Source organism: Rana temporaria, chromosome 10 (genome assembly GCF_905171775.1).
Source record: "Rana temporaria chromosome 10, aRanTem1.1, whole genome shotgun sequence".
Classification (NCBI taxonomy): domain Eukaryota; kingdom Metazoa; phylum Chordata; class Amphibia; order Anura; family Ranidae; genus Rana; species Rana temporaria.
The window spans coordinates 52,501,934-52,520,671 of NC_053498.1; the positions used below are offsets into that span (position 1 = coordinate 52,501,934).

The 18,738-nt window shown below is 45.2% G+C and overlaps 1 protein-coding gene across 1 annotated transcript in view; it reads left to right on the forward strand.

Annotated features, from left to right (window-relative positions):
• Positions 1-18,738, forward strand: part of CNOT3 (CCR4-NOT transcription complex subunit 3) — a 425,129-nt gene that overhangs the window by 40,049 nt on the left and 366,342 nt on the right.

The following is an 18,738-nucleotide window of genomic DNA, read 5'->3' on the forward strand; positions in this document are numbered from 1 at the left end:
GTCCCGGTCTTCTGCGTTGTCTTCTCCCCTTTTCTCTTTCACCGATGTTGACACGACAATCTCTCCTGCTGTAATGCCGTGTGTTCGGTGCGCAACGATTTATATAGGCATGGGGTGTGGTTACCGGGTGATGTCACTCGGTGACCCCGCCCCTTATGATGTCAGTCCCATCATGCCCCAGACTGACATAAGGGGCGGGGTCATCGGGTGACCACGCCCCATGCCTATATAAATCGTTGCACACACAGCATTACATCGGGAGAGATTGTTGTGTCAACATCGGTGAAAGAGAAGAGGGAAGAAGACGACGCAGAAGACCGGGCCACCGCTAGTAAAAGAGCTGCAAGAAGATGGCGGAGGAGCCTGGCAGAAGGACGCGGGAGAAGAGGGAGGATGCAGACACAGAAGACCAGGCCGCCGCTAGTTAAAGCGGGGGTTCACCCTTAGAGGGCACTTTTCCCCCTTAGATTCCTGCTCGTTTTTACTAGGGGAATCGGCTATTTATTTTAAAATATGAGCAGTACTTACCCATTTACGAGATGCATCCTCTCCGTCGCTTCCGGGTATGGGCTTCGGGAATGGGCGTTCCTTCTTGATTGACAGTCTTCCGAGAGGCTTCCGACGGTCGCATCCATCGCGTCACGATTTTCCGAAAGAAGCCGAACGTCGGTGCGCAGGCGCAGTATAGAGCCGCACCGACGTTCGGCTTCTTTCGGCTACGAGTGACGCGATGGATGCGACCGTCGGAAGCCTCTCGGAAGGCTGTCAATCAAGAAGGAACGCCCGCTCCCGAAGACCCATACCCGGAAGCGACGGAAGAAGATGCAGCTCAAACGGGTAAGTACTGCTCATATTTTAATACAAATAGCCGATTCCCCTAGCCTAGACCGAGCGAGCAGGAAGCTAAGGGGAGAAATTTTTTTTTTTATAAATGGGTGACCTCCCGCTTTAAAGAGCTGCCAGAACATATCGGAGGAGCAGAAGGCGGGAGAAGAGAGCGGAGAAGTTGGAAAAAAGAACCCTGGAGCTGCCTAATTACTTTAAAAAAGCTGGTGTGTGTGTGTGTGTGTGTGTGTGTGTGTGTGTGTGTGTGTGTGTTTTATTTTTTAAGTTTTGCTGTTTTTTTTCAGGCTTCTTTCTTTTGTCCTGTTCATGCTCCCTATCCTCTGCTGATGCACCTCACTGCTACTAGTGTAGAGCGAGCAGTCCTGTTCTAGGTTGCTTGCTCTGCTCTATGCGTTCTACATTTCCCATAAGAGGGTAGTGTGTTTGCAATGCAGGTAGATGTTTAGTCCATGTTGGAGGCGAGCAGGAAAGGGTGGCTACATTTACATAACCCAAGGGGGGACGTGGAGAACAAAGGTTGTCGCCCTAGAGATGAAACCAAAGAGAATGTACATTCTAGTATATATATGTGTGTGTGTATGTATATATGTATATATGTATGTATATATATATATATATATATATATATATATATATATATATATATATATATATATATATATATATATATATATATATATATATATATATATATATATAATTATACAGGGAGTGCAGAATTATTAGGCAAGTTGTATTTTTGAGGATTAATTTTATTATTGAACAACAACCATGTTCTCAATGAACCCAAAAAACTCATTAATATCAAAGCTGAATATTTTTGGAAGTGGTTTTTAGTTTGTTTTTAGTTTTGGCTATTTTAGAGGGATATCTGTGTGTGCAGGTGACTATTACTGTGCATAATTATTAGGCAACTTAACAAAAAACAAATATATACCCATTTCAATTATTTATTTTTTACCAGTGAAACCAATATAACATCTCAACATTCACAAATATACATTTCTGACATTCAAAAACAAAACAAAAACAAATCAGTGACCAATATAGCCACCTTTCTTTGCAAGGACCCTCAAAAGCCTGCCATCCATGGATTCATCAGTGTTTTGATCTGTTCACCATCAACATTGCATGCAGCAGCAACCGCAGCCTCCCAGACACTGTTCAGAGAGGTGTACTGTTTTCCCTCCTTGTAAATCTCACATTTGATGATGGACCACAGGTTCTCAATGCGGTTCAGATCAGGTGAACAAGGAGGCCATGTCATTAGTTTTTCTTATTTTATACCCTTTCTTGCCAGCCACGCTGTGGAGTACTTGGACGCGTGTGATGGAGCATTGTCCTGCATGAAAATCATGTTTTTCTTGAAGGATGCAGACTTCTTCCTGTACCACTGCTTGAAGGTGTCTTCCATAATCTGGCAGTAGGACTGGGAGTTGAGCTTGACTCCATCCTCAACCCGAAAAGGCCCCACAAGCTCATCTTTGATGATACCAGCCCAAACCAGTACTCCACCTCCACCTTGCTGGCGTCTGAGTCGGACTGGAGCTCTCTGCCCTTTACCAATCCAGCCACGGGCCCATCCATCTGGCCCATCAAGACTCACTCTCATTTCATCAGTCCATAAAACCTTAGAAAAATCATTCTTGAGATATTTCCTGGCCCAGTCTTGACGTTTCAGCTTGTGTGTCTTGTTCAGTGGTGGTCGTCTTTCAGCCTTTCTTACCTTGGCCATGTCTCTGAGTATTGCACACCTTGTGCTTTTGGGCACTCCAGTGATGTTGCAGCTCTGAAATATGGCCAAACTGGTGGCAAGTGGCATCTTGGCAGCTGCCCGCTTGACTTTTCTCAGTTCATGGGCAGTTATTTTGCGCCTTGGTTTTTCCACACGCTTCTTGCGACCCTGTTGACTATTTTGAATGAAATGCTTGATTGTTCGATGATCACGCTTCAGAAGCTTTGCAATTTTAAGAGTGCTGCATCCCTCTGCAAGATATCTCACTATTTTTGACTTTTCTGAGCCTGTCAAGTCCTTCTTTTGACCCATTTTGCCAAAGGAAAGGAAGTTGACTAATAATTATGCACACCTGATATAGGGTGTTGATGTCATTAGACCACACCCCTTCTCATTACAGAGATGCACATCACCTAATATGCTTAATTGGTAGTAGGCTTTCGAGCCTATACAGCTTGGAGTAAGACAACATGCATAAAGAGGATGATGTGGTCCAAATACTCATTTGCCTAATAATTCTGCACTCCCTGTATGTATATATGTATATGTATATGTGTATGTGTGTGTGTATGTATATATATATATATATATATATATATATATATATATATATATATATATATATATATATATATATATATATATATACAATTATACATTTAAAAAAAAGTTACTTCAGGGCTCATGCACACTGCATCTCGGCTGCTCCTACAGGCTTTAGAGCTTTTTTTTTTGCTTTTTTTTTAAAGCTCAAATTTTTTATGCTTGGAAACTTTCCTCCATGTTGGCCAATGCACACCATGGCTTTTTCATGAGTTTCCGGGCATAAGCTCTTACAGTCAGAACCTCCCCCCCCCCCCCCCCCCCACCAAAATAAGCTTATGCTCAAAGAAGCTCAATAAGGCTCCATGCACACTGAAGCTGATAAACTGTAGTTTTATTGGCTTTTTTTTTTTTTTCAAAGGCCATGAACTGCGCTCTGTTGGCCTATGTGTCCATGGACACATGGAGTTTATGGGCTTATTTCTGAACGGCAGAAATTTGCTTAACAAACGCTCAAACGCAGCTCGCCAGTGTTTATGAACGTGTGTTTTTTTTTTTTTTTTTTTTTTTTTTAGCTTCCAGTGTGCATGGAGCCTAAAAATGCAAAAGATCACAAATCACAAGCTTCTTCAAGCTGAAAAAAGCTCCACTGCCTGTAAAAGCAGCTTTTTTTGGGCTCGTGCACACTGCATCTCAAAGAAGCTGCTCCTACAGGCGTTTGAGCTTTTTTTTTTATTTTCCTGCCTGGAAACTCCATTTTAGACAGTGTTCATGCACGCTGTTTTTTTCAGGAGCTTACAGGCAGAAAACCCCCTCGCCAAACTTGGGAGCTTTTAAACAGAAAAGATGCCTAAGTGGCCAAAGAAGCTCAAACATACAAAATATTTTTTTTAAGAAAATGAGCTGAGGTTAGGGTGTTTGGGGGGGGGGGGGGGTGCTCAAAGAAGATCAATAAAAACATGCAAAGCAAGGTTCATAAAGACCTGAATGAGCGAGTTTGGGGAGGAGGAACTTGACTGACCTGCAGAGTCCTGACCTCAGACACTCTTAAACCTTGCAGACAGCCTTCCTAGAAGAGTTAAGTTGTTATAGCTGAAAAAGATGGGCCAACTCAATATTGGACCCTACGGACTAAGGCGCCATTAAAGTAATTGTAAAGCTTTGTGAAAATCAAAAAATGTACTGGCGGAATCGAGACTATGTAGAAGCATGTAAAGGAAAAATTGTGTAAAATAAAGAATTTTTATAAAAAAACAAAAAAAAAACATGTCCTTCTTGCCTACATTGTGCAGTTGGTTTTGCACAGAGCAGCCCGGATCCTCTTCCCTCTTCTCGGGTCCCTCTTTGCTGTTCCTGGCCCCTCCTTCCTATCAAGTGCCCCCACAGTCAGCAGCTTCCTATCAAGTGCCCCCACAGTCAGCAGCTTCCTATCGGGGCACTGGACCAGAGTCACAGCTCCGTGTGTCCCCTCATTCGCTGACTGACTTTGACAGCCGCGGGAGCCACTGGTGCCGCTTTCGTCGTCCTGGCCAATCGGGAGGAGTGTCCAGGACGGCTTAGACATTTGTGGACATCGCTGGAGAGAGATGGAGCTCTGGTAAGTTATTGGGGGGGGGGGGGGTGCTGGGGAGGCTGCTAGGTTTTTTATCTTGATGCATAGAATGAGTTCCACCCAAAAATTGAACTTCCTCCTTTAAGTGACCGTGACCCTCTGACATTCCACATTTGGCATTTCATTTTTGGGGGGGGGGGGGAATGCATACCCTCTTTTTAGGGTTACCCAGCTCCCACTTCCTCCCGGGGCTCAGGAAAGGATGTTCACCTCCCCCCTCCATGCAATCTTCTGGGACAGGTCCCAGAAGATTGTCTGGTCAATCCCAGTGTGCAGTGCGTGCTCTGTCACGGTACAGAGGAGAGGAGCGGGGCTTCGTGCGCCCGCATCGCTGGACCATAGGAGAGGTGAGTGTTCGATTTATTTAAAGTTTTTATGGGTAGAACCCATAAATTCCAGCTCTATCTACCAGTATACCATGAATGTTCTTCTTTTGCAAAAATAAAACCGCTTGCCATATATTCTACCCACGCTTTCCTCACTGGCTTCATGGATGTTTCAAAACACTTGTCCATTACTTTGGCCTTACTTTCTGCATAGACTAGAGGTCATAACACAGGAAGGAGTTGACCAGCTGACCTCAATAGCACACACCCTCCATCATCCAAACGCCTACCTACCCACCCATTCCCAGGTGCATGTTTTATGAATGAAATGCTATCAATCTGTGATCAGGCCCTTCTCACTAAATACACGGGTATCGATTTTCCCTGCCCCCGCCTTAACCTTATTCTTGCATAGATCGTTCATTTGAAAACGTGATAAGTGTGCCCTGTGTTCTGTAAAATTCGCTGTACGAGCTCCTTTAGCTCTACCATCAACTCTGTAGTGCAGTGGTCTCCAAACTGTGGCCCGGGGGCCAGATGTGGCCCTTTGCTTGATTTTTATCCGGCCCTTGGTGTGCTTTTTTTTTTTTTTATTCATTGGCACCAATGATGGGGCAGAATTCCTCCCAATGATGGCAGCATTCCTCCCAATGACACCAATGATGGGGGATTTTGTACTCCTGATGGCCACAGTCCGGCCCCCTTAAAGTCTGAAGGACAGAAATCCGGCCCTTTGTTTAGAAAGTTTGGAGACCATAGCTGTAGTGCAAGGGCCTGTCTGATTGGTTAGAGTGATTGGCTAGATGGGTTTCCTCTTATTATATAAATTTGGTAAATCTAAAGAATTTTACATTCAGATTGTATAATGTAAAATTACTAGTTGCGCTTTCATTGCCATTAATGGCACACCAATTACTGAAGCAAACACACATTTTACCATGTGTAAAAAGCGAGCAGCAAATGCTGCAAAATGCACAGTAAAAAAACATGCTAAAATATCCCATGAGCCACATGTAGCACAGCCCAATGAAATCAACAGGCTGTCCTATGCGTCCCTTTGAAAAAAAATTTACATAAAATGTGCGCTCCCACTATGCTAGATGTGAAATGAACAATGAGGCTCCATTCACATCTGTGCGTTTTTCCTTGCATTTCAGAAACATGCCGCACCAAACTCCACTCTAAAAAAAAAAGTTTTGAAGCTTAATTGGTGCGATTTGTTGCGTGTAGGGCAGCCCATTCAGGTGGATGCATGATGAGTGAAAATGCTCAAACGCATGTGGGTATGCGACTCCCGCTACACGGAGATGTGAACGAGGCTTGACCGCTTCTGTCCACCCCCTCCTATGTACTTGTTTAAAGATGGCCATACATTATGCAATCTGATTGTATAATTCCCTTAGATTTACCAGAACTATGGATTAGGCGTACCCACCTATCTATCCATTCACTTTGTATCCAATCAGACAGTCCCTTGCACTACAGAGTTGATGGTAGATCTTAAGGAGATTGTACAATTAGATTTGTATAGTGTATGTTGATATTTACAGAACTCAAGACACACTGCTCCTGTTTTTAATACTCCAGCTCTATCCACATGTTATCTCATCTCTCATTTCCTGCACAATTCAAAATGTCAAACGAATGATCTATGCAAGATTTAAAGTTAAAGCGGAGCTCCGCTGAAAAAAAAATATTAAAAGCCAGCAGCTACAAATACTGCAGCTGCTGACTTTTAATATTAGGACACTTGCCTGTCCTGGAGTCCAGCGCCATCCGCAGCAGAGGACGAGCGATTGCTCGTCACTCTGCTGCCCCCCCGCCATCTTTGGTGAGGGAACCAGGAAGTGAAGCGCTCCGGCTTCACTGCCCTGTTCCCTACGGCGCATGCGCGAGACGCGCTACGCCTGCCGATTGGCTCCTGCTGTGTACAAAGGGGGCACGGGAGGTGACGTCATGCCTGCAGTCTGCCCGAGACTGTGTGGCTGGAAGTGGGTGCAAATACCTGTCTTTAAAGGTGTCAAATGTGACACCGGAGGGGGGAGGGTTCCGATCAGCGGGAGTTCCCCTTTAGGGTGGAGCTCCGCTTTAAGGTAGGAGAAAAAAAAAAAAAGTCTATTTGGTGAGAAGGGTGATCGCTGATTGCATTAAAAAAAAAAAACCTGCACCTGAAAATGGGTAGGTAGGAGGGTGGATGATGCATGGTGTGTGCTAATGCAGTCAGCACTCCTTCCTGTTATGACCTGTCCAGGAAGTAAGGCAGAAGTAATGGACAAGTGTTTTGGAAACATCCATGAAGTCAGTGAGCTAAGCGTGTGTAGAATAAATGAAAAGCCAATTGTTTTGCAAAAGCTCATAAATTGGAAACTTTGGCGTGTGAACTCATTTTTTAAGGTTAAAAAAAAAAAAAGGCCTGTAAACGCAACTGCCTAAAAATGACAGTAAACAAACCTGTGTACATGGTCACATAAGATAACATTGAATGAGTTCAGAGGCAGTTAAAGTGTCCAACTGTCCGTTTAGCAGCAGCAGTGTACATGGGGCCTAAGCGGATGCCTTGGAGAATAAAATGGTGGGTGTTGCAAATTTTGTTTGTCACACAGTATTTGCACAGCAGTTTTTCAAACTCAAATGTTTTGGAAAAATAAACATTAAAGCGGAGTTCCACCCTCTTTTTTGAGTAATCTGCATCGCCTGCTCCTGTGTCACCTGAAACACATTTGGCACTTTTTTTGTTTGTTTTGAAACTGACCTTGTTCTCATGATTAAAATTCGCCCCCGCCGCGGCGGGAGGCTGCGCTACTCCCCCCGCCGCCGCTATACGTCCTGGGAGATCAATTTCAGGATTCAGTCCTGGTCCGTCGCATCGCGGGGCTTTACCGCGCATGCGCGAGCCGCACTTGAAAACACTCTCGAGGGGGGTGGAGGCGGAGGGATGTTGAATACCACAACAGCCCCGCCCACCCCCACGCCCAGAATGTACGCTTGTACTGTATAATAGATTTGAGGGGGCGGGCAGAGGCGGAGAGTTGCTGGGAGGGTCCTATAGAGAGCAGAGCTTGACGAGGGGGGGCGGGGCGCGCCCGTGCAATAGTCGCCTGCGTGCAATGTCATGTACCCTGTACAACCACTGTGCCCGTTAAATGCAAACACTGTGCCCACTCAAATGTATCCACTGTGCCAAACGCTGTGCCCGTCAAACTCATCCACTGTGCCTGTCAATTGCATCCGCTGCGCCCGTCAAGCTCATCCTCACTGTGCCCCTCAAATGCATCCATGTGCTGGTGGCAATGCGATTTAGCGGGGGGATCGATGCGATTTGGGCAATGCAATGTGCTGGAGGCAATGCGATTTAGCGGGGGATCGATGCGATTTGCTGGGGTTGATGCGATTTGGGCAATGCAATGTGCTGGGGACAATGCGAGTGCTGGGGACAATGCAATTTGGAGGGGGTGATGCGGGCAATGCGATGGGGGTGATGCCATTTAGCGGGGTAATGCGATTTGCTGGGGCAATGGGATTCGGTGGGGGGGCGATGCGATTTGGTGGGAATCCCTCATAATGAGCACAGCAGAAGTACAGCCCCAGGAATTCAGCACAGATCAGGGATGGTGGGAACCCCTCATGAGGGGTTCCCACCATCCCTGTGCTGACTTCCTGGGGCTGTACTTTTGCTGTGCTCATTATGAGGGGGTTCCCACCATTCCTGTGCTCATTATGAGGGGTTCCCACCATCCCTGTGCTGACTTCCTGGGGCTGTACTTCTGCTGTGCTCATTATGAGGGGTTCCCACCATCCCTGTGCTGACTTCCTGGGGCTGTACTTCTGCTGTGCTCATTATGAGGGGTTCCCACCATCCCTGTGCTGTGCTCATTATGAGGGGTTCCCTCCATTCCTGTGCTGTGCTCATTATGAGGGGTTCCCTCCATTCCTGTGCTCATTATGAGGGGTTCCCACCATTCCTGTGCTGTGCTCATTATGAGGGGTTCCCACCATTCCTGTGCTGAGTTCCTGGGTCTGTACTTCTGCTGTGCTCATTATCGGGGGTTCCCACCATCCCTGTGCTGTGCTCATTATGAGGGGTTCCCACCATTCCTGTGCTGTGCTCATTATGAGGGGTTCCCACCATTCCTGTGCTGAGTTCCTGGGTCTGTACTTCTGCTGTGCTCATTATCGGGGGTTCCCACCATCCCTGTGCTGTGCTCATTATGAGGGGTTCCCACCATCCCTGTGCTGTGCTCATTATGAGGGGTTCCCTCCATTCCTGTGCTGTGCTCATTATGAGGGGTTCCCTCCATTCCTGTGCTGTGCTCATTATGAGGGGTTCCCTCCATTCCTGTGCTCATTATGAGGGGTTCTCACCATCCATGTGCTGACTTCCTGTGGCTGTACTCCTGCTCTGCTCATTATGAGGGGTTTCCACCATCCCTACAGCCCCGGGAAGTCAGCACAGCACAGGGATGGTGAGAACCCCTCATGAGCACAGTACAGGGATGGTGGGAACCCCTCATAATGAGCACAGCAGATACTATTAGTCCTCTTCAAGCGTCCAGATTTTTTAATTCATCATTCATCATAACGAATGTTGGTAATTGTTATGAAAAGTGAACGAATCTAACAAATTCGTATTTCGTACGAATCCGAATTGAGTTTCGGGCACAAAATACGAAATAACCCCTCATCGAAACGGAACTAAACAAAATGAATTTATTGACCGTGCATATGTCTAGTATATGTATACACACCACATATATAACAAGATATATATATTTATATAATCTTGTTATGTAGATATATCTGCACAGGAACAAATTATTTAGTATATTTACTGATTCCTGGAAGGAGAGGTTTGCATAGATAAGGGGCGGCCACTTCCTCTGACACTCCTGTTGCTATTGAAACCTGATCTGAAACCATAACATTGCTTGTGCGAGATCTGCAAGGCTGAAATCCAGGAAGTCATACAGTCTGGCTTCATGATGCCCACACTTAAGATGGCCCCAGTCAATTTCTGTTTTATAAAGTGTCTAAATGCTGTAACAACGTAACAAAACGGACCTTAGTTTACAGACTAACTGTAGTAGAATACATTAAGCTTGTGTATTACAGGGGTTTTCATATTTAAAAAGTTTTTATTCTTAAAATTGTGTCCGGAACTCCGCTTTAATAATTTTTAGTGCACACAGAGTAAAATACCCATATTTTTTATTTTTTTTGTTAAATATAAAAGATGTTATGCCGCGTAAATGGATAACTAATGTCATGCTTTAAAATTGTGTAAGCCTGTAGAATGACGCTAACCTATGGTACCAGAAAGACCCAGGACTTGGAGCTTTGGATAGATAAGTAAACACTACAGTAGAGCTGCATGATTGATCGTTAACAATCAAAATTGTGATTCTACTCCCCTCCCCGATCTTAAAACGGCATTCCCAAGTGCAGAAAGTTCTCTGCTCACTTCTGACAAAAATAAAATTTAAATCCAGTTTATCGCTCTAAGTTTATCTCAACAAAGTAACACTTTGTTCTTAGATCAAAGCAATGAACTTCGTTCTGTAAATGATGTCAGTTTAACCACTTAAAGAGTAACTGCAGTCTGCTCACATAATTTGTAATAAAAACATCTGTCATTCTGAAGCTGCCCTCCAACCACTTTGTATATATTTTATATATACTGTGATTCTGTACTTGCCAAATATGCTGCAGAAATCTCCCTCCTGAGTCTGGTTGCATTCATTTTAACTGTGGGCAGCTTCAGCTGCCTGTTCCCTTTATGGATTTACAGAGGCACACCTCCAGCCTTGCAGCTCTGATTGGCCCTCTTGTGACTCGCCCCCACCCCTCTCTACCTGGTTAACTCTCAGAGTTGGAGAGAGAGCTGTGCATGATGTCATAAGCCTGGGCTTTTTAGCAGACAAACAGTGGGCTTTATAAGGTATTTACTGGCAAAAAAAAAATCTTTCTAAATTGAGTAAATATCGCATCGCCCACCCACCAAAACGCACCGCCCCATTGCATCGCTCCCTGCCAAATCACATCAAATAGCCCCAGCACAGCACATCGCCCCCAGCACATCTCATCGAATTGCATCGCCCCAGCACATCGCGTTGCCCCCAGCGCATCGCCCACAGCACATCGCATCGCCCACAGCGCATCGAATTACGTTGCCCCCAGCGCATCAAATCACGTTGCCCCCCATCACTGGTTGACACTGGCAGTTGGCGCTGGCAGTTTCACACTGAGCCGATTTGTCTGTTTCAGTTACACTATATGTAACTGAATGCAGAGACCAGCTGTCAGCGTGATGTCGGGGGTGGGCGGGGCCTTGCAGCTATCAAACACCAGCTAATGATTGGGCTGCTTAAAGTGGGTGGAGCCACACACGCACGTAGCGGCCCGCCCAGATCCCATCCCATTGGCTGGTGTTAATGTTTGATAGCTGCTGGGCTGGGTCCCACCCCCCACATCACGCGATTTTTCTCTTTCACGCTGAGCTCCTCTTTCTGCAATGAATTCAGTTGCAAATCCGTTTCACACACTGAGCACAGAGCCACTCAGTGTGTGAAACTGTCAGTGTAGTGTGGGGATTAACTATGGCAAAACACACCTGGTTGCCCTTATTTAAAATTACGCCCGGCGTTGCCTTGCATCGTGTAATTTCCGTTTTCAAAATAACGCGATGCTACGGCCCAGGGCCTCCTGGGATTGATGACTAACCTCTCCCAGGATGCATAGTGGTCCGTGGATGACGCGCTGTGGCCGGAACGAGGAAGGGACTAAGTTATTACCAGATATAACAGTGAGTTTAAAAAAAATAATTTAATATGCCAAATCAATATAAGGGGACAGACCTACAGGGGATGCAGAGGGTGGAGCTCCACTTTAATAAGTGAATAAGTGACCAGTGTCACAGCCATTTAAAGTGGTTGTAAACCCATAAAAAACCTGCATGGCATACTAGTTTATTATGAATTGCTTACCTTAGATCCTCGTACCCCCATCCGGCTGGCGACCTCTCTCCCTAAGGCTCCATTCACATCTCCGCGACAAGCAACGCCGCATACGCAGCGTGTTTTGCCGCGGATCAATGGGCGAACGCCAATGTCGCCTGAAAAAAAGGGTCCGGGACTTTTTTTCAGGCGACAGGCGTACGGCGTCTATGAGATGTGAACCATCTCCATAGACAGCAATGGGAATTTCCCCCTCTAGCGGCACGGGCATCGGGCGTTTTGTCGCCTAGATGTGAATGGAGACCAAGTCTTCGGATATCGCAAGCTCCAGGTCCAAATGTAGAGGATCATGCTCAGTCTTGGTATCTAGTCTTAGGAAAATAGCATTTTGTGACTAACCAGCAAAATCTAAGTTTCTTAACCACTTCCATACCAGGCACTTACGCACCTTCCCGCCCAAGCCAATTTTCAGCTTTCAGCCATGTCGCACTTTGAATGGCAATTGCGCGGTCATGCTACAGTGTACCCAAACAAAATTGGCGTCCTTTTTTCCCCACAAATAGCTTTCTTTTGGTGGTATTTGATCACCTCTGCGATTTTTTTTTTTTTTTTTTTTTTTTTTTTTTTTTTTTTTTTTTTTTTGCGCAATAAAGACTGAACATTTTGGAAAACAAATTACGTTTTTATTTTTTTCTGTTAATTTTTTTTGTAAATAAGTAAGTTTTTCTCTTTCAATTACGGGCACCGATGAGATGGCACTGATGGACATCGATGAGGTATGGTATGCGGCACTGTGGGGCGGCACTGATGGGCACTGTGGGGCGGCACTGATGGGCACTGTGGGGCGGCACTGATGGGCACTGTGGGGTGGCACTGATTTACCAATTTTGCCAGTCAGTGCCCATTTGTGGGCACTGATTAGCATCTTTTTTATTTTTTAATGTTTCTTTTTGCACCCCCCCCCATCCCAAAGCACCTTGTGGTCAAGGGCCTGTTCCCAACAACCGTTGGCTGTTGGGCTCTGTGGGGGAGGGGGGTGGCTTATTGAAATCTGGAGGCCCCCAGATCCCGGACCTCTATTCCCCCCCCCCCCCCCCCCCATGTGAATGAGTATTGTACCCCTACCGATTTACCACAAAAAGTAGTGTGAGAAAATACAGTAGACTGTTTGTTTGTTTTTTAACAAGTCTTATTAAAAATTTCTTCCCCCGCTTCTTCCTCCATTTTCTCGTGCTCTTCTTCTTTCTTCTGTCTTTGTCCGGTGTTCTTCCTCTGCTGCTAACAACCCTCCTGATGTGGCCATCGGATGACATGATCCAGATGCATCGCCCCCTTGTGATGCCACTGACTCATCATGCCACGGGCAGTGATGCCACAAAGGACGGGGCCTCTGGGTCACATCTGATGGCCACGTCCCAATAGGTATCTAAGAGATGCTTGACATTGGTGCGGGACGCAGCATTGGAGGAGGGTCGTCGGCAGGAGCAGCGGCAGAGGAAAACACTGGACAAAGAAGACAGGAGAAAGAAGGAGCCTGGAGGAGAAAAACTTGGGAGAAGATGCGAGGAAGAAGATTTTTTTACTAAGACTTGTCAAAAACAGTTTACTGTGTTTTTTTACACTACACTTTTTTTGTGAATGGGTATGTACCCCATACTCATGCACATGGGGAGGAGGCTGGGATGTGGGGGTTCCCTTGTTAATCACTTTCATCCCCTTCCTGCCCAAGCCATCTTTCAGCGCTGTCACACTTTAAATGAAAGTTGCGTGGTCATGCAACGCTGTACCCAAATTACATTTTTATAATTTTTTTCCCCCCCCACAAATAGAGCTTTCTTTTGGTGGTATTTGATCACTTCTGCGGTTTTTATTTATTGCGTTATAAAAAAGAGGGACAAGTTCTCAGTTTAGGCCGATATGTATTCTTCTACAATTTTTTTGTTTAAAAAAAAATTCCAATAAGCGTATATTGATTGGTTTGCGCAAAAGTTATAGGGTCTACAAAATAGGGGATAGATTTATACTTTTTTTTTTCTTACTAGTAATGGTGGCGATCAGCGGTCTTTTTTTTTTTTTTTTTTTTTTTTTTATCGTGATTGCGATATTGTGGCGGACACATTTGACACATTTTTGGGACCCCTGCTATATAAATGTGACTGGCAGGGAAGGGGTTAACACTAGGGGGCTATCAGTTGGGTTAATGTATTCCCTAATTAGTGATTCTTACTGTGGGGGGAGGCGAGTGACTGACACACAGATCCAGAGTCCTGCTCAGTTACTGGGCAATCGCGCCGCCGGGTACCCGCATCGGGCCCCCAGTGACGCGGGGGGCGCATGCCCTCTAGTGGCTTAAAAGGGCGCGACGTCATATGACGTCCACCCAGAACAATAGGGCGGTGGTTAAAGGGGGCTTTCAGTTCCGATAAGCCCCTCCCACACAGACAATCACCGGGCAAGTTGAGGACATGCAGCCTGGTATGGTTCAGGAGGGGGGCTTGCTAGTCCCCTCCCTTTCCTGACCTGCCAGGCTGCATGCTCGAATAAGGGCCCGGTATGGACCTGGAGGGGACCCCATGCTGTGTTTTTAACAAAAAAAAAAAAATATTTTTACATTCAGCGAGAAAGCAGCTATATTGTGTGTGTGTGTGTGTGTGTGTGTGTTAAAAAAAAAAAAAAAAAAAAAAAAAAAAACACTGCAGAAACGCTCAAAAGCAACATGCATAGATGTGAATCGAGCCTTAGGCCCCATTTACACTTGTGCGACTTTGGACCCCAAAGTTGCAGAACAAGTCGTACACCATGTTTTCCGATGAGTATCGTTCATATCTGTGTGACTTAAAGTTGGTCCGACTTTCATGCAACTTGAGGACCATAGGCTTCAATTTAAACCCTCTAAAGTTGCATGAACAAAATGTGCGATACCTGCTTGATATACATGCAACTTGTGTGCGACTTTGTAGAACATAAACAATTACATTGGTTAAAGCCAAAGCAGCAACAGTTGAATACAAGTAGTGTCGAAGTTGCATCAAGACACACTCTAAAATTGCAGTGGAAATTGCATGATTTTGAAGCCGCACAAGTGTAAATTGACCCTTAATGTGGCTAATGTCCCAGTAGGTTTTTTCTTTTTTTGTTCTTTAGTGGTATACGGTCGCTCCCTTAGGCCCCTTTCACACTGCTGGACAGTTTTTTTTCGGCGGACCTGAACGGCCGCTCCGTTCTTCTCTATGGAGCGTCGGATGTAAGCGGTGACCTGTCGCTGACATCCGATTGGGTGAGATCTGATGAAAACGGACATGCTGTCCGTTTTTCGTTCGCTCTCTCTATGAGAGACATCGGTGCTGGACAAGCCCCTCCCCGCTCAGTGAGCAGAGAGGGACCTGTCATCCGGCTCAGCGGAGAGATCTCCTGCTGAGCTGGTGGCCTGCTGCAAGCGGATCCGTCCCCGTGTGGAAGGGGCCTAAAAAGGAACGTCGGTTCCCTTTTGATGCCACCAAATTTGATGGTCTAGCTCATGAGCACATGTGCCAAAGTGCTCTGCCTGTCCTTCATAACCTGCGGCAGATCTGCGCATCCATGTGTGTGTGTGTGTGTGTGTGTGTGTGTGCGATTAGGAAGTTACAGGGAATTTTGTCTTCGGACTGTGCATACGCCAATTTTTGGACCTTGGCGCAGACCAAAAACAAAGTCCTCCACCTCCCATATTGTGTTTGTGCGCAGGTGCACCTGTGCATACGCAAATGTGCCAAAGGCCTCTGACAGGTACCTAAGGCCAGGCAGAACGCTTCAACACAAATGCGACAAAAGCAGAAGTGCAGCACACAAATTTTATCTTTACTTTTTTCTGAATTTCATTTACTGGATGCAAGCCCATCACAGCCAGACTATTGGCATTTTTGAGAATGTGGCTAGCAATGGCATTTTTTTTTTTTTTTTTTTAAGGTGGGGTGTGTGTGTGTGTGTGTGTGTGTGTATGTATGTGTGTGTATATATATGTGTGTGTGTGTGTGTGTGTGTGTGTGTGTGTGTGTGTGTATATATATATATATATATATATATATATATATATATATATATATATATATATATATTCTCTCCAGCCAGGCAAGTCATTGAAATTAATATATGTGATAATCTTGCCTGCCAAAAAGTTTGTGTTTTGGACTACCGTATTTGCCGATGTATAAGACGACTTGGTTTTGGGATATACTCGCTATATTAGACTACCCCCTTCCTACTAGTCTTTCTGGAAGCTGAGGGGTAGCCAGAACCGCTGACAGAAACAGGCTTTTTTCAAATCTCTCTGTGCCATCACATTACATGCCTCACTGTGCCATTACATCACTTGCCCCCACTGTGCCATCACTGCCATCACTCGCGTTTTGCTGATTTTGACTTCCAGGCCGGTGACAGTCTCCGTCTGCTGCGAGCGTCCATGATTTGAAAGCCGCGCTTTCTCCTCACTGTCCTGTGATAGGCGGAACACAAATTTTCCCAGCAGCGCCTCTGTTCTGTGTTTCACCTATCACGGACGTCCTCTCGTCTGAGGATGAGAAGGCATCTGTGATAGGAGGAACATAGGCGCAGCTGAGAAGATTTGTGTTGGCTTTTAAATCATGGACGCTCGCAGCAGACGTAGACTTTCACCGGCGTATAAGACGACCCCCGACTTTGGATGCATTTTTTTGCATCGATAAAGTCGTCTTATACGCTGGTGACTTGTCCTTAAGGAGTACCGTATTTTCCGGTGATCTGCCGAGCTGGTTCCGGCTATCGTGAAAGTTCCTGCGCAGGCGCTTTGTGGTTCCGGCTAACGGAAAAGTTCCTTCAAAGACTGCGCAGGCGCAAACTTGCCGCCGGAAATCTCCGAACCCCGCCCGGCATCCAGGCTCATTCTTTAACATCCCTGTGGATTGTAGGATGTTAAAAAAAAAAAAAAAGAGCCAGGAGGCCGAGCGAGCCAGACCACATTGCGCCTGCGCAGGAACTTTCACGATAGCCGGAACCAGCTCGGCAGATCACCGGAAAATACGGTACTCTGATATTTCTAACTAAATGGGAAGACTGTTTTTACTACTAAAATTAGTTTCATTTATGGGCATATCTGTTCTGTAGTGGTTGCTGGGCTGCTCTCACTGATCCACAGGTGGAGCGCAGGGCACGGTTACCTGCACTGAGCCATAGACTTCTGTTCATAGCTGTGGGTTTGGTGAGCTTTCAAAAAGTGCACCACACCTTTTAGGATATAATAGTCTATCGAAAAGTGCAGCTAACCTGCAGGATAGCCACAGGTGCACTACTCTGCACCCATGGTGTGGGTAAACCGCAGAGCACCAGTGTGAAAGAAGTCTTGGACCCCTTTCACACAGTCAGTCCAACCCAATTGGAACAATCCATTCCACTCTATGGAGTGGCAGATGTAAACAAACTACCTTCAATCTGATCCTCAAAAAAAAAAAAACAGAAGGGCATCCATCCCCTTCCGTCTGGGCAGATTGGATCAGAGGGCCCATAGAGTAGAGCGGGCTGTATCTGTGTCCGCTTTTGCATAGGCAGCGTGGACACGGACCTGTCATCCTCCCGCTTTGCTCAATTACCAAGCCGCTTAGTAGCCCTTGCTCTTTAACCACTTTAATACAGGGATTTTATACCACCTCAATACCGGGCCTATTCTGGCATTTCTCTCCTACATGTACAAATCATCATTCTTTTGCTAGAAAATTACTCAGAACCCCCAAGACACCCTAGGATATAAAATGACGCTCACTGCAATTTTTTTTCAAACGCCTTTTTTTGGGGGAAAAAATGGTTTCATGAATTAAAAAAATAACAAAACAGTAAAATATGAAAGTTGTTACGCCGAGTAAAAAGATACCTAACATGTCACGCTTTAAAATTGCGCACACTCATGGAATGGCGCCCAAATCGGTACTTAAAAATCTCGAATTGTTGCACGCACTCTTAACGCACGCTAAATGGCTTCGATTCAGTCTCCGCAATGTAAACACGGAAGCGACGACATGACGTCAATTCCGGGTTACTCGGCTGCCAATGGCGCCGGATTTAAAGTGCACAGTATTCAGATTCGCCGTTTTCGTCGATTTGAATACTTTGAAGTGCAAAGGAGGGATTGGGGTTCTTTTAGACCCCCGATACCTCCATAAAGAGTACCTGTCACTAGGGCCAAAACAACTAATCGATTAATTGAGTATGAAATTAATCGGTTACAATTTTCATAATCGATTAATCGGCCAGTAACATAATGGGGTTTAAAAAAAAAAAAAAATTAGCCCTTTTTATAGTACAAAAAAGCAAATCGCTACTTTTAAATATTACTTTCACTGTCACGCGTTTAAAAAAATAAATAAAAAAAATGAACCCCTTACAGTAGCGATTATTTGCTCTTTTTGTACTTATTTTTGTTTTTTTAACCCCATTATGTTACTAAACATCTCAGGCCTGGGTCACACCTCTGTTTTTTGGTGCTTTTTGCAGAAACACACTACAGTTAATTTACATGTTTTTCTATGGGACACGTTCACACCCATGATTTTTTTTTCCAGCTGCTGCGTATTTGAAAAGGGGCAAGGACTTTTTAACGCAAAACGGTGCTATATATATATATATATATATATATATATATATATATATATATATATATATATATATATATACATACATACATACATACATACATACATACATACATACATACATACATAC